This window comes from Nanorana parkeri, unplaced genomic scaffold (genome assembly GCF_000935625.1).
Source record: "Nanorana parkeri isolate BGI_ZX_2015 unplaced genomic scaffold, ASM93562v1 scaffold174, whole genome shotgun sequence".
Taxonomy (NCBI): domain Eukaryota; kingdom Metazoa; phylum Chordata; class Amphibia; order Anura; family Dicroglossidae; genus Nanorana; species Nanorana parkeri.
The window spans coordinates 844,112-857,603 of record NW_017306442.1 but is presented as its reverse complement, the minus strand read 5'-3'; positions in this window follow the sequence as shown (position 1 = coordinate 857,603).

Here is a 13,492-nt window from a genome sequence, read left to right as displayed (position 1 = left end):
TCACTGCTGTTCGGCATCTTTAAGAATAGCCCGAACAGCAGTGAGAAGCCTGCCGGAGGTTCGGCTCAGCCGATCCAGATGTTGGATCGGCTGAGTCGAACTCCTTCTGCACTTTGGGTCAGCTGAACATGCTGAGCATGTTCGGCCGACCCAAAGCCACTCGAAGCAAGCCGATGTACTTTTTTATGCTATTTTGGATTCAGCCATTGGCATGTTCTGGAGGCAGGGCGCATGACGTCATATAACACCGCATGTGTTGGACGCCGCCATCTTGGTGTATATCTAGGTATACACCAAAATGCATGCATGGCGTCATGTAACGTCATGCTCCCTGCCTCCAAGATGGTGGCACGCATTCACAGAACACACCGGTGGCCAACATGGCCGCCGCACATTCTCAAACAAATTATTATGTGCCCAAATACATATTTCGTATATTCTGGCAAATAGTAATTCATTAGTTTACATGTAGTCTAGGTTTTGTGTTCTGTTTTCTATTTTTACTTTTCTAGATGCACCTACTTGAAGAAAGGGTTGGCATGACATCCTGACACTTTATTGTTTGCCTCTATTGTAGTTTGACATTTATTGTTTGCCTTCTGTGGTTTTATTTGATAAGAATACATATATTGTGCCTACAAGTTTAATACCTTTGAATAAAAGTTTTATTTTTATCATACTTTTTAATATGTTTAATATGCGGCTTAACAAAATAGGAGTCTTTAAATGGTGCGATTATTGGGTGAAGCTAGCCGAAGGAACGGCCGAAGCTACGGCTAGATCCTTCGGGTGCTTCGTGAATAGACCCCATAGTAAAAGCAGACACATACCGCAAGAGCAGGCACGCATGAAGTTAAAGCAAACATACAGAGATTAGACATACAGTACATATTGTACATACGTATGGAGGAGACAAATGTGTGGTTAGACCAGACACACATGCAGTAAAAGCACACACAAGCGCCCTGACTCCAGAACACGCCAATGGCTGAATCCAAAATAGCATAAAGACACATATGCTGTACATGTAGCAAGATTTGACATGCATACATACAGGGCCGTCTTTAATACTGATTGGACCCTGAGCAAACAATTTCTTGCCCCCCCCCCGGCCCTAACAGCAGCATACGGAAGAGGTGGGGGCAACACTATGTGATGCCGAACGCATAGTAAACAGAATGGTGCTGCAAGGGTTGCTGCTTTTTCTTCAAGCGAATCCCGAACAGTCTAGCACCACACTGCAACTTTTTTTAGAATAAACAAGAGAGAACGAGGAGAGAGAGAGGAGAGACACACATGGGAGAGAACAGTTTTTTAGCATGGCAGCTTAGGGGTTTGTTGTTCCATAGCACAGATCCTGTTTGTAATATTATCTATTGGTGCATCCCTAGTATTGAGAGTACAGGAAGCTTTGCTGCAGCCATACATAGAACTTGATAATTACATTTTCTTTAAAAACTCTAAATCCTGCTTCTACATATGTATGTGTTGCACACAGTATATGTATCTGTTGCATACATAAACTGTGGCATATTTGAGCCCTTACTTGGTGTGAAGGTCCAGAGAGGGGAGGCAGGAGGGGACACAGTGGGGGTGACACCTCAGGGCACAGTGTGGGCTCCCAGCAGGGCCCCAGACAACACAGGAGAGCAGAGAACGGAGAGCAGGAGGCGGGGCCGAGTTGATAGTGGGCGGAGCCCAGAGCCACGTTTATGCTGCTGTATGTAGCCTCCTGTCTGTAGAGCACCGATGCTGTGTATACAGACAGGGGGCAGGGCTGGTGCAAGCCCCATTGCCTACACAGGTGAGGCTGCCAGCCGTGCATGTGTTTATCTTATGTGGGCTGAAGGGGCAGCTGCTTTGGGCCCCACAACAATGATTGGGCCCTGGGCGACTGCCCCTTTTGCCCTGCGTTAAAGACGGCCCTGCATACATATGCAGCAGACAAATGTGCAGTTAGACCAGACACACATGCAGTCAACGCAGAAAAAAGCCAACAATAACAGGCAGGCAGAAAGCAGATGCAGTCTGAACACACATACAGTCTGCAAAAATGTTGAAAGAGCACATTCAGTCAGATCACACACACAGACAGAGCACACACAGTCGCAGAACACACAGAGCACACACGGAGGACAGACACAGCATACAGAGCACACACAGAGTCAGAGAATATGCAGAAATAGCAGATACAGCCAGGGCATGCCCTATAAAGGCCTTAGCCTTTAGGCGCCCTATGTGAGGAAGCTTTACAGCGCCCCTCAGGGACCACACCCATTTCCCCCAATAATCGCACCATTTAAAGACTCCTATTTTGTTAAGCCGCAAAGAAACATATTAAAAAGTATGATAAAAATAAAACTTTTATTCAAAGGTATTAAACTTGTAGGCACAATATAAGTATTCTTATAAAATAAAACCACAGAAGGCAAACAATAAATGTCAAACTACAATAGAGGCAAACAATAAATGTCAAACTACAATAGAGGCAAACAATAAAATGTCAAACTACAATAGAGTCTATAAAAATAAAGTGTCAGGATGTCATGCCAACCCTTTCTTCAAGTAGGTGCATCTAGAAAAGTAAAAATAGAAAACAGAACACAAAACCTAGACTACATGTAAACTAATGAATCACTATTTGCCCGAATATACATAATAATAATAACACATAATAATTTGTTTGAGAATGTGCGGCGGCCATGTTGGCCACCGGTGTGTTCTGTGAATGCGTGCCACCATCTTGGAGGCAGGGAGCATGACGTTACATAACGCCATGCATGGGTGGCGTCAGGTGACGTCACACGCCGATATTGGCCCCACCATCTTGGTGTATACCTAGATATACACCAAGATGGCGGCGCCCAACATGTGTGGTGTTATATGACGTCATGCGCCCCACCTCCAGAACACGCCAATGGCTGAATCCAAAATAGCATAAAAAAGTGTTTTGTTTGACGAAACAAATTAAAACTTTTTTAGTCTTCGTTCATTTCATCTGAAATGAATTTTTAGTCTTTGCACTTGTCTAATAATATGTGTATTTTGTACTGTTGGGGGGCTTCAGGGAAATATTAGGGGTCCAAACAGACCCCTGACATTTCCCTTTTAACCCCTTCGTGACTGACGACGTACAGTGTACGTCGCCAGCATCGGGGCTGTTTAAACAGGCTCCCAGCGACTTTTGCCGACCGGGACTCTGTTTAAACTTGTAAAGCCGACTGTCGCCTTTACAACAGAAGCGATTCTGGCGACTTACCTTAAATTGATGACCTGTGGGGGCTTTTAAAGCGTCTTTTATTGACTTTTTGGGGTACTGCAGTTTTTCGCCGTTTCATTTGTAAACTGGGCATGTTGGGTATCGTTTTACTCGTTGTAACCTCATCTTTTATATTTCATTTTAAAAACGGGTATTGTGTTGTGTTTTAGGGCATTTAATTAAATTTATCACTAAATTTTGGGGTTTAATAAGAAGTTGCGCTAATATTGCGCAACATAAAAATTTGCAACTACCACCATTATATTGTATAGGGTCTTGGCATTCAGAAAATATATAATGTGTGGGGGTTTTAAGTAATTTTCAGGCCTAAAATGTGGAATATAACATGGGTGCAAAAAATGAAAAAAAGGCCTTAGTCATGAAGGGGTTAAAATAGAAAAGAAATTAAGGACACCAAATCCTCAATTTCTTTTTCAGCACCCTCAGCACTCAATGAATGAGAAGCACTCAGTACAGAGGCTCCTCCCCATTCATTCAGAAACTGATTATAGAGAAATATTTACTATCAGCTGTTTCTGAATGGGGAGGAGCCTCTGTACTGACTACTTCTCCCCATTGAGGAAATCTTGAATTAACTTCTTTCCTTTAGTAAATTAGTCAGAGGCTGCCTAATGAAAGGATTTAAGAATGTTCACACTTTAATTATGCCGTCACATGAAAAGAAAATCCCTCTTTACTTACTTTATCTGCACATGAGGAAATCTTGTGTGAACATTCTCATACCCTCTAGTAAATCAGCCTCATCATGTCAGAGTGTGCTATTGGTCTATTGATGATACACTTCTGATGTCTTTGTTCACCTGATGGCTAGTTGCTCCAACCAGAGAACATGCGGTCTGCTCCCATTGAGGAATATACAGAAGACCACTTGTTTGTCTTTTTGCGCATGTATAAGAATGATTACCTAGCTCCTTGTCAAGATGACTGACTGGCAGATACCAATGAATTAATTTGTACCGTCTTCTGAAATATTGTCATCTAGCACTTTATCTGCTCTAGTGTTCACAGCTAACCGCCACCTACAGTCAACCTACTACTAGCCTAACCTTACAATCTGATTGTACAGACTCTTCAACTGTGTAGTGTTAGAACCTACCTAAACTATTCATTTGTTGATAAAATAATTATATATTTTATATATCGACAATAATGTAAACATTAAAATCTAATGTCCTTATAACACACATACTCCTCAAGGAGCTTACAATCTAATGTCCTTGTTAGACACACATACTCCTCAAGGAGCTTACAATCTAATGTCCTTGTTAGACACACATACTCCTCAAGGAGCTTACAATCTAATGTCCTTGTTAGACACACATACTCCTCAAGGAGCTTACAATCTAATGTCCTTGTTAGACACACATACTCCTCAGGGAGCTTACAATCTAATGTCCTTGTTAGACACACATACTCCTCAGGGAGCTTACAATCTAATGTCCTTGTTAGACACACATACTCCTCAAGGAGCTTACAATATAATGGGGTCAATTCACAAAGCTTATTTTCTTCATTTCGGCCGTTATTTCATTGATATCGCTTGTTATATAGTTGCTGTTTAGAGGTTGTCAATTCACAAAACTCAATAACGCTTCCTTTTTTTAAGAAGTGCTAAATTAACTATTCAGATGTTATTTTAACTATCCAGACGTTATTTTAACAACTGGAGTGATAAAATATGCTTGAAATGCAATTCACAAAAGGAAAAGGTCCTTTTATCACTCGTTATTGAGACGTAGATTTATCACCTCCTTCAGGGTGGCGTTATGACAGATTTCAGGCGTTATCTGATGCTTGTTGCACTGTGATGACATGAGGTATATAAAATGGAACCTTTTTTCTTCATTTTCACATGGTTTAATGCTTTTGCGTGCAGAAGAAGATGGCATGTAGTTGTCATTTCTACAGTTTTTATCCTTCTACAAATGTAGATGATTTTTTACAGTTTGAGGTTAGTGGCAAATCTCACATGACATGAAAAATCAAATGTCCCTGGACACACTTCAGTGGGGGTTTAGAGCAAGTGGATTGCTCCATGCAACATATTTAATATCAAGACAGGCTTTATAGGTGGTAAGGAGAATTTATTGCTCTCCCTACACTGCCTGATTGTTAACAGATGTAGATCTAAATAAATCTAACGTTTCATATATTCATTCCGTTCAGAAAAAAAGTTATTGTTATTTCTATATGATTTCTTCTCTACCAAATGTAAAATTAGTATGCATGTGGCGAATATGGAATATATTCCTTCCTTCTATGTGGAATTCTTTTGTGTGGTGAAAGTGAAAGTAACAGTAATTTAGGCATCTGCTCCACCCCTTCTGCTACCAAAATGCACTGCAAAAGTGTTAAAATAACACCCAAAACGTTATTTTATCACAGCAATAGATAAAATAAAGTCTGTGATGTTAAAATAACACTTGCTTAAGGAACGTTAAACTGCGTGTGCGTTCACGATTCCGGCTTTTGTGAATTGCATGTTTCAGCCAGTAAAATAAAGAGTGGTGAAATAAGGATAGATAAATTAACTTCTACTCTCATAACGCTGAGCTTTGTGAATTGACCCCAATGTCCTTACCACATATACATACACACTCTAAAGCCAAGTACAGTTAAACCTTTTACTGTGGGTTTTTTTTCCCATTTGTATCTTTCCATTATGGATGTTGTCATTTGAAGGAAAATATGCCTATTGTTGTAAGCAAAAAAGCAACAATTTTATCGATCTTTATGAATATCTCCTATAGTTTAGACAAAGAGTGATTATGCAGGTTGTACTTCCCTTTTTATCTATATATAACTTTAAATTACTTGTACCTGTGTTCGGCAATGCTCAGAGAAAGGAGCAATCTCACCATAGTTAGGAATGTTTTTATACATTTCCTCAACAAAAAGATATACGTATTTAAGCTCCGTTTCAGAAGTGTACTTTTATGTCAAGATCCGTTTACTTTTGGTGGAGTCTGAGAGCTTAAGGGGTGAATGTCCAGCCCTCAGTAAATAGACCCACACATGGTACAGTCTCTATTTGTGATCAGATAATAGTGGACTCAGTAGTTGGTCTCCATTGAAACTAATACAAAACTAATATGAGATATTGGAAGGTGCAGTATTTGAATAACAATGGGTGAGTATTTTTAAGAGTTGGCTGCAAGTTATTTATTAAACGCTTGAAAAGAATAATATCCAATGTTTATAACTGAACTGGGCATTATTGTATACATGTAAGCAGCAGTTGTATTTAACTAAGCAAGTAGTGCATATTTTGTGCAGGCAAGTGTCTGAGATCCTTCATAATACCCACTAAATGCCAATACAGGGGTAGGCAACCCCAACACTCAGCACTTGAGGAACTACAAGTCCCATGAGACATTGCAAGTCTGACAGCTCAAACCGCACCGGAACGCACTAGATATAGTGTGACTGGGCCCTTAGGCCAAGTTCACACCATTTTCCGGACCAGATCTGGAAGGCAGTGCATTGCGTTTTGCCACATTTTTACCTCGATTTTGCTGCGTTCAAGAGCCTTTTTTTAGCTTAAAATGGGCTTACAGGTGAGTTACATTGCATTTGCATGCATTTTTTTATGCATTTCCATGCATTCCAGTGAATTCTAGACCAGGCAGATTGCACAGTTTCCCGACGTGATTCCACCCGTGCAATCGCGCACGATCACAGTTCAAAAAACTATTTGTTGCAAAAAGAGTTACATGTACCTTTTTTCAGCGACTGCCGCGCTGATATAACTTAATTGACAATCGGGCTGTGCGGCAATTGCTTTGTGCACGTCCCGGGATCGCTGATATCTGAACCTAATTAGCTTAGCAAATGAGGTGAAGTGAAGGTAAGTGAAAATTTGCTTCACACAAAATATATAGGGTTATTCACAAAAGGGTGAAGAGTTTGGAGAAGGCAGGAGAAGGAAACAATCTAGGCCAAAATAGCTGATTCTGAAAAATTCTCCTATTCAGCTCACTTTCCAGTTCAGATATGTTGGCCTAGATTGTTCACTTCTTCTGCCTTCTCCAAACTCTTCACCCCTTTGTGAATAACCCTGATAGAAAATGTGGAAGGAATTTGAAAGCAGAATTTTTGCTTGCACATGGGTTGGATGATTAACGTCCACACAGCTTCACCTCATTCACTAAGCTAAGCAAATTTTCACTTTGCAAAAGTAAGCAAAATACTCCACTCCCAAATTAAAGAGATGAAAGGAAACACTGTTGGGTGAGTATCTCATTTAGTATACCAGCATGTAGAAAGACTCAGTTGTAGATATGAGCAAACATACATGCATTATAACTTGCTGCATGCAATTAGTCCAACTTCTGTATTCTGCCTCCTACAACACATCTTGATATAGCAATGCATATATCCAACATTCATAATCCTTCTCACCCCCTCCAAAGCTCTTTTTGCCATCATTCATCCAATATACGGTAGATGGCTACTCCAGTATAACTGACAATTCTAGTATGTAACTTCAGTCCCGGGATTAGTACACATGCCAAGACTACAAAAAGGTTCAGTACTTTATTGCTAGCTATACATAGCCATGCTCTGACATCTGATAGTGTATTGCAATGTAGAGTCACACAGTTCTTTTCAAGCAACTAGAAATGTCTGTATTCAAACTGAAAGCACACACCAGCAATTCATAGAATTTTATGTGGACAGTAACACACTGATATACACATATGTTTATCAAATGCATTAATGTTATCACACATCTATTTTGTCTCTTTCAGCTATATAGCAATTCTGTTGCATGAAGAACCACATAAAAAGAACACCTGACCCCCATACAGAGGAGTAAAATAAATGGCTCATTTCCCTTGATCTCTATCTCATATAAAAAAAATATATAAAAACAACTAAAAGAGTCAGTTTTTCCCACTGTTTCTCATGAATTCTGGCTGTTTGGTAGCTTTTCAAACATTATCACTGCTAATTATCTGCAAGCTCAGGTGCACTTAATCATCATTATTCAACAATATGTGTCAACAGGCCAGAAAAAAAATAGAGGTCATGGGATTCTAACAAATGTGGACAAGGGCTCATACATGAATCCAGAAACAATAAAGTACAACTATATCCTAAATGTAAAAAAGTACACCATACATACATTGTCAATTAGTGGAAGCTAGGATTAGCAAAGGTAACTGTGAAGCATATTTCTGTACATAAATACCTGCAAGTGAAAAGAGAAGTGTGGGGAGATTAAAAAATATGCGGTCAGCTATTGGTCTCTTCTCCCAGCGAGAGTAGCGACTATCAGTCACCACCTCTTGCAGGCATTACTCCCTCCCTTCTCTGTTCCTCCAGCGCTCACTGGAGGGACAGGCAGAAGATGGGTGGGCATTGCTGGCTCTGATTCTCAGGAGCGAGAGACAGAGTTAATATTGTCAGGATCCTTTTCGGCTGTGGCATGGTTGTAAAGTGTATGGCCAGCTTTAGAGGGGAAAGAGAACTATCTCTGATAGGTTAAAAAGGCAAAGCCAACAGAATTATATTTAAATCCCAAAGAGTCACAGTTGGTTGTACAGGAGGGGCCACATAAGAAACGCCCTGTACAAAACTCTGAATGAATAAGAAGTTTGTGGTCTTTGGAATAAAATCGCAAAGGCCAAGATTTGTTCTTTTGGTACTCAAGGCCAAATGTTGATGCAGACCTGATTGCAGAAAGATTAGGCTTCTTCTCATGGAGTATTTCCTGGGGTGAAGTTGTTTTTCCTCACAACAAGTAATCTAAGCCTTTCATGTGTTATATGTGATGCAAGATTTTAGGGGAAGTAAACTTCCTAGCTTTTAACAGGATGGGAATTACGCAATCAGAAAGACCCCTGTCTCCCAAGTCCTGGGCTTCAACAGCTTTGGCAATAAAGCCAGTGACCATAAAGCAGGGTGCTAAACTCTTCTTTGAGATAGAAGAGCCACTTGGCCTGAAAAAGTTCTTGTAGAATCTGACAGAAACTGGATTAGGTCAGAGTACCACATTCAAATGGCCAATTTGGAGCTATGAAGATCACCAGAATGTCCTCCATCTGGATCCTGTGGAGTAGATGAAGAAGGGGTTTTTAGAGGGGGGAAAGACATAGATCATGTTGTGCCACAGTGCCACCAGAGCATCCATTGTATTGCCAGGGGATCTCTGTACCTAGAGACATACCTGTCTAATTTGTTTTGGAAGCTGAGGTAGTCTGCCTGCCAATTGTCTATGCTTGGAATGTGTACAGTGGTCTGCTCAAGCTAAACTCTTTTCTACCTCTTTTGCAGCAGCAATGCATCTGACAGCAAAACGGGGGTAACATTGGTGTGCTGGAAAGATGAGGACATGCAAGTATGCTTTGCAGGTCACATTCCTTGGAAACCTTGCAACCTTTGGTCCATAGGGGTAAGGGTCAGGCCTCCAAGGCATCCCCAAAGAAACACTAATCTGTATAGGTGCATAAAGAGCTGAGCTCAGCAGCTTGTAGGTGAGGCCTTTAATAAAACTAAATAGGTTTTTTTTTAAAACATAAAATGACTAATATAAGTGGTTAATCTTTTTTTCAGCAGAGAAAAGAAGTCCATCCTTCTAGTTCACTAGCAAAAAACTGAAGCATGCTGGGAGTGGGAGGCATTATACCTGGCTGGTCAATGGCTTTCTTTGTTTGCCAGGGTCCAATTCCTCCTGTATGCTCCAATATAATTGTCTCAGAAAAACAGAACCTTGTGTCCCTAAATGAATAAATGAAAAACAAAGATTTGGAAAGAGCTTCAAGATTTTTGTCAGTGGGATCTTCAAACACTGGTACAGGAATGGTCAGCACCTTGTTATGACGAGATATCTCTGGGTCCATAGTGGGAACTGCCTACTTCCTAATAAACTAATGCAAACTGATGTTGCTCTATAAATAGTTAGGGAGGAGTGAATAGTTTATCAGGAGTATTCCAGTCTCCATACAGAACAGGTTTGGTATAGGGCGGATTTCCCTCAAGGCCAACCAAGGCCTGGCCTTGGGGCAGCAAGGAGTAGAGGGGCAGCATGGGTGTGGAATTCCTATCTCCCGACGCCCGTTACATGCAGAGTCTCGGGCGCCGGGCGGGTAGTTTTTTCTACATTTAGCCCTGTTCTGGGCAAGTAGAGCTAAATATACACCGTTTGTTTTGTACAAGTGATCCCGGCAATGTCGCCGATGTCGGGCATCAGAGAGAGTAAGTGCGGCCCTGGTTAGGTAAGGAGTGTATCAGAAAATCTTTAATAGCCTTGGGGTCTTTCTGGGACAGGCTGTTCCAGTTTTAAAGTGGGCTGAACTTTGTCAGTCAAAACTGATATGGTAACTTTAAGCCTGGGAGCTATGGAAAAGGATTGCGGCTCCTCAGGGACAAACTCATGCAATAAGGGTTCATGTCACATAGAACATCAGCAGTAGAAGGCTCAGAGGCTGCTATTGCAGCTGAAATGTCAAATCATTATTCTGGAGGGGAAGATGTAGAAGTACGCTTATAGCCTCTACATTCCAAGCAAATATATTTGTGATTTTATCTATAAAAAACAGCAAAAGCTGTGGGAAAACTCTTCCCTGCAAGGTAGGGAGAAGGGAGTTAAAGCAGACTCCGAGGAGGCAGTCTTCTCAAGTAGGGGACAAGGTTGCCAGTGTCCAGGACCCTGATGAAGGATGATGCAGACCACCCCAGAACTGTTAGTTGATTGTGAGTTGGGAGATCTGATGCAACAGGGTTGCGAAATTCTGCACTGCTTAACAGTTAAAACTTTTAAAGAAAACACCATGTATGAACCTTGGGTACTCACAAACCAGTTGCTTAGAGCAGGAGAGGTTTAATGGCCAGAGGTGACACAGTCACTGTAGGCATCAGCAACAACTGATGAAGAAAAAAAAAATGTGTGTCTCATGCATTTAGGAGCAATTGCAAATTGCTGGTGGTCTAGAGCAGTGGTCCCCAACCCCCGGTCCGCGGATCAAATGGTACCGGGCCGCACAGTGTCAGTGCGGTCCGGTTTGGGGACTGTAGCTGGGTGGTATACAGCAATGCTGAAAACCACCAGCCGAGGGCCCGCGGGCGTCACCCCCCCTACCCCCCACTAAATGAAGCCCCCGGCCGCAGGTGCAGTGGCTCCCTCCACCGCCTCTCTGCCACCTGCGCCGCTACAGATGCGGCTCTCTAATCGTGCGGCCGCTCACTCCTCAAGGGGTACTCGGGAGGCCCTCTGTCTAACATACATGATTAGAGGGCCGCATCTGCCTGCTCCAGCCAGCCCGGATCGCCTCAGTATACCCTTGAGAAGCGAGCAGCTGCATGATTAGAGAGCCGCATCTGTAGCGGCGCAGGTGGCAGAGAGGTGAGTACAAAATTTGACAAGAGCCACTTTGAGGTGTCAATCTTTCACACTTTACCTGACTTCAATACATTCTGAGTCACTGGCATTCATGGTGTTCTGGGAATGACCAAGGAGAAATGGGGTATACAAAGCCACTATGCCTTCTGTGTATGAAAGCCACAGCTTTCACGTTCACAGTGACAAGAAGGACAGAGTGGTGAACTGGCCATGGTCAGAAGAGGAAACTATTGTATACACACCCACCAAAAAATAAGCCTATACTGGAGTTCTGCTTTAAAGTGACACCAAACTTAGGAGTAAAACCTTAAAAATGCATTCAAGCACCTTAACTATTAACATTAATGTATCTTATTTCGGCTATAGATACCGAAATCATCTCTGAATTAGTGCTGACACTGTCCTTCCTTCTGGAGGGGGGCTACTTTTGTTCCCCATGGTCCCTCTGTGTGTTGTAAAGTAGCCACCACTCCAAGCTTGCTCTCATGATGGACTACAATCTCATGTTTAGTTTTCTAATATGTATTGAGATTGTAGCCCATCACAGGAGTGAGCTTGGAGCAGTGGCTACTTCACAACACACACAGGGACCATGGGGGACAAAAGTAGCCACACTCCAGAAGGAAGGACAATGTCAGCATGAATTTAGAGATGATTTGAGGATCTACAGCCGAGGGATACACAAATAAGATACATTTTTGTTAATAGTCAAGGTACTTAAGCGGTTTATGAAAATGCAAAAAAAAAATCCTGCAACTATTTAAAGCTAAATTCCAGAAAATTCTATTTTTAGACTTTTACACAACGAATTGAGTTTTATTGTTGCTACCTTTGCCTCATTTGGGAAGGAGGGACGCCCCCTCTTTCCATCCCCATTCTATCCTAAAATTAAGCAAAATAAAGCACTGGCTGGAGTTGAGCCTTAAAAAAGACATTATCTACTGCCTGCTTCTAAAGAGAGCATAATGATACAAGACTAGATCTCTAGGTGTGATCTGACATATGACAGCAATATGTATTATCAGATAGTAAAATATCAGAGGCTACTCACTCATCATGCAGCTGCTGTGGGAATAGTTGGCCTCTTTGTTTTCTGACCGTCTTATCAATCAAGGATGGGCCATCAGTTGAAATACGAGACACCAGACAATAACATCATTAAGATATTTGCAGAATACGGGAAGTTTTAAATGCAGCGACAACAGTAATTCATAGGATGGATATTTGTTCAAACTTTAAGTGTGCCTACCTGGTTAAAGATAACTACGTTAGCATACATATGGTGTCATAAAGGGGATCACAAATGATAAACCTTTGACAAACATATGTTTAGCTTAGTCACAGGGGCTTTTTCACATTCAGCAGCACAGACTCAGCTTCAAAAACTTAATGCAGAAAAAAAGAAATGCAAAGCCAGAGCTGCTTACTGCGAAGGCAGGAATAATAAACGTGGTCTCAATAAGTTGATCAGCAGGGATTTGAGGGATGGAGTCTTCGCTTGTATTAGCATGCGTGCACTGATGAGAGGTTTTTGGCTTTTGTTTTAGACTTTAACACCATAAAAAGGGCAATTATTCCTCATGTTATGGTAAATAGAACAATGTAAATGCATTCTTTATGTCTTATTCAAGTGTGCATCCAGAACCAATACTGTATAGTTCAGACTGAGCCTTAAAGAACAACTCCGGGAAAAAATGTATCATCCCTTGCAGTTGGGATAACCCTGCACCGCATGGGATAACTGCTTGTTTTCATCTAGGGACTCAAATAAAAAAGTTATGCTCACCGATCCACTGAGCCGGCTTGTTGTTAGACCGGTTCTTTCAGCATCTTTCCCCCTCTGCTGCAGCAGTCTAAGGTCCTATAAA